Source organism: Phodopus roborovskii, unplaced genomic scaffold (assembly GCF_943737965.1).
Source record: "Phodopus roborovskii unplaced genomic scaffold, PHOROB, whole genome shotgun sequence".
Lineage (NCBI taxonomy): Eukaryota > Metazoa > Chordata > Mammalia > Rodentia > Cricetidae > Phodopus > Phodopus roborovskii.
Window position 1 is genome coordinate 16,700,603 of NW_026126571.1, and position 3,883 is coordinate 16,704,485.

The following is a 3,883-nucleotide window of genomic DNA, read 5'->3' on the forward strand; positions in this document are numbered from 1 at the left end:
ATATCAACCAATCAGAAACCAACCCGTACCTACTGATGTAATCCTGGATTTTTGCCTTTTAAAAATCTGACAGTAGACAGGGGACTCACTTCCTCTGGTGGCTGCTGCATCGGCCAGTTAGAGAAGGTCCCTGTCTTGGTTGAATGAACAATAAACCTTATGCATTTGCATTGGTGGGTCTGTCTCCCTGGTGGTCTTTGGGGATCTTCATGACTTGGGCACAACAATCCCAAGCTAGACCCAGAGTGCATGTGCAATCATGGCTGATGTGTATTGCTTAAAAGGTCTTGAAAGGGCCCCGTGAGAGCTTCTAGACATTCAGGTAAGTCCAATGGTCATCCCTATCTCCTCCTTTTCAGATAGCTTGTGATAGTAACAGGCCCTCTGGAGATTGTCCCTTGCAAGTAGGGACATCTGTTTTGGTGAAGACAACAACTGTTCTGCTCAAAGTACCAGTTTCTACAATGGTGCCACCTCAGTGTTACAAGGAAAAGGTCATGCAACACTGGAGGAAAGCTTTTCAATTTGAGTTGATTATTCCACAGTCACTAAGTGAAGATGGCAACAATGAGGGCAATGTTAGTGAGCATAATCTGGACGTGCTTGGTACAGCATGGAACTCTCTGTGTGAACTGTATCACAGAGCCTTTCTGAAAGTTGCTGAGTTCAGCCCATCCTACCTTGTCTCACTGAACTAATGGGCTCTCACTTCTGTACTGAGCAAAATTCTTAATCCCATTCAATGAAATCCTTACCAATGCTTGATGTTTTCAGGCATCTTGTTTTTAGCAGTTTTGTCATGGGGCTCATGTGTCCTGGTAATTCTAGTTTGCATCTGTGTGGCTGTGCATTCCTTTACAAGCTCTGCGTTCATGCAGATATTCTTGTCTGTCAAGGTGCTGTATAATTTAAATAACAATTTCAAAACATCTGGTACATTGAATAAAAACAATCTTTGTATAATATGCACTAGAGAATTAGAATTTATTCACAATTGGTATGAATGAATTTGTGTTAGTCTAACACAGTAAGAGTGGTGTTTGGCCTCAGACAATTTAAATTCCTCTGACATGTAGTTCTAATTAGTGGAAACATTTTTTAATCTCTTGGTGAAGTCTGGTAATAATACATACTTTGTAGGCTCTTAAATTATCATTATTTATGAGATGACTCAATATGATGCTATTTTCAGGTGTTATAAGCATTTAAAAGAGTGAAGTGCCTGAGTGGTTTTACCAGAAACACTGGGAAATGTCCCACATTCTCTCTCAATGAATACATGAAAGCATCATTAGAGCTATGGTGTTATAATTTTAAAAAGTGTCACAGGAGAGAAAGATGCCATGCAACAGAGCTTGGGTGGAGGGGTTTTCATTGGGAGACAGGCCATTTTCTGGGACAGGAGAAAAGAAAAGAGAGGCAGAGAGGGAGAGAGAGAGAGAGAGAGAGAGAGAGAGAGAGAGAGAGAGAGAGAGAGAGAGAGAGAGATGGGATGGGAGGTAGGCAGGGCCCTGTTAAAAGGGAACATAATGAATGTGCACAGGTGGTGCTCTTAGTGGCTACAGCTAAGGGCATATCCTGTCAGAATCCCCAAGGACAGGCCAGTACAGATGCCTGAATTGCTCCTCACTCTTCCATATGATGGATGGAGGCTGACAATCTTACTCTATACGGTGTGGTATAGGCTCAATTTTCACTTTACACAGGGTGATGTAGTCTCACATTGTTACTGAACACAGGGTGAGGTAGGCTCACAATTCTACTGTATACAGAGTGATGTAGTCTCCCAGTCCTACTGTACACAGGGTGATGTAGGCTCAAAATCCTACTGTACACAGGGTGATACATGGTCATAATCTCACTACACACGGGATGATAGAGAATGAGTCCTGGAACTCACTATGTAGCCCAAGCTAGCCCAGAACTCACAAGATTCACCTGCCTCTGCCTCTTGGGTGCTAAGAGTAAAGGTGTGTGCCATGGTGCCCTGAAATCTTGTAAGTCTTAATGAAAAGTGGGCAATGTTAGCAAAGGCATGACGTTCATAACTATATACCCAATGTTCTACTGAAAGCAATGACATTGAAATGAATGAGCTAACACTATTTTGTTCTGATTGTTTCCCGACTCTATTTCATGGCGGCTCTCATGCTTTTCTACCTCTAAACCCCTCAAGAGTCATGTTCACCTTAGCCATACATTCTGTACTTGACTTCGACCATGGTGGCCCAAATATATAACCCAAACAACTGATCAGTCTGCCAACACAAATGGTATACTTGACAATGATATCACTGAGGTTTTTGTCTTTAGACAAGGTTGACCTTTAGTGCTGAGAATTCTTTTCGGCCATAACCTCCTCTCTCTTGCCTGCTAACAAAGGACTCAAAGTTGGCCCTGTCTGTAAGGCCACTTTCTCACCTGGACTATAACAGCAAATGCGAATTAAGAATATGAAAGGAGAGTTCTGTCTTCTTCCTCCACTGCCTCTACTACAGTTGCTGCAGGTTGTTCTTCCTAAACTGGGGCTGCTGGACCTGTCGATGTGCCTGGAGATGGTGTGGCAGAGCAATTATCTTCTTGAGAAACCCCTGAAGCAGCCAGGTGATCTCTGTGATCTGCTCTTTGGAAGAGCTGACGCCACAGCCTCTATCAGGGTTGGTAACAGTGTGTGGGGATGAACATAGACAAGGTGTGATCTTTGTGAACTAGTCAGAACTGGAGGTCAGATTTCTGATGCAAACCACGTATTTATGGGTGATTGTGCAGACAGAGGTTGTTATAGTTTGGAGTCCTTCACTTACCATCTTTACTAAAGACTAAATGGCCTGATCATATTATGTTTTAAAGAGGAAGTCATGAAAGTAGATAGATTATACAGGTATGTGGATTTTATGATGTGGGCCAAACCAAACATAGAAACACTAATGTCTGGAGATACTATACCAAAGCTTTTAACTTGCTCACAGTGTTAGCTTTAACAGATGAATGTGCTCGTGGTGCTTATCTCCTAATATCAAGACACTGGATCAACTTCAAATCATTGAATGGAATCAGGAAATGCCTCACAATGCAGCATTTTGTGACCTGGTGTGGTCAGAGTCTGAAGACGTAGACACTTGGCCCATCAGTCCCAAAGGTGGGGGTCTGTCTTTTTGGAACAAATGTTCTAAATGGGTTTGTTCATTTCCACAGTTTAAAATTCATCTGCAGAGCATATGAGCTAGTTCAGGAAGGCACAGAGTTTCTGTTCGACCAGAAGCTGTTTACAGTGTTTTTTGCTCCTAACTACTGCTACTATGGCAACATTGCTTCCATCATGGCCACCAACGATTGTCAATATGAGAGACTCAAAGCTATCCTGGGCAGTCCCAGGACGCCATGGCTGGGCCATGGCTAGGCTGCCCCATGTGGTACGAGTCAGTGCCGGGACATCCTAGGATGCTGGCACCTGGAGTTCCTGGAGACGAAAGGCCCGGAGACTCCTAGTGCTGGTACCCTGAAGAATGAGAGAACTGATGAGAGACAGCATCAAGAGACGGTAGATCAGGAGGAGGGTCCCACTCCTCCAAGGCCTTCCTTGTAGCCAGACCCAAGACCCCTTGAGCACAGGGACCCTTTGGAACAAGTGGCTGTGTTAGCATCTTTGGGGATCTTCTTTTTCTTTGGCCTGGCTATTGGAGCCCTGACACTGGTGCTCTGGCTGAGGCTAAGACGGGGTGGCAAGAATGAACCTCAAAAACCTGGGTTCTTGGCACCAGTGATTCTAGGGGACAAGCTTCCAGGCCTTGCAAACCTTCAGAGGACCCAGGAGAACTTTAGCTGATTCCTACTGTAACCCTGTCGAGCTCAGGTGGTTAAATGGACAGACGAGCAGAAAGAG

The 3,883-nt window shown here is 44.2% G+C and overlaps 1 pseudogene; it reads left to right on the plus strand.

Moving 5' to 3' along the window:
- The first annotated feature begins 2,438 nt into the window (after positions 1-2,438).
- Positions 2,439-3,400, plus strand: LOC127235879 (serine/threonine-protein phosphatase 6 catalytic subunit-like; annotated as a pseudogene).
- Positions 3,401-3,883: the final 483 nt, after the last annotated feature.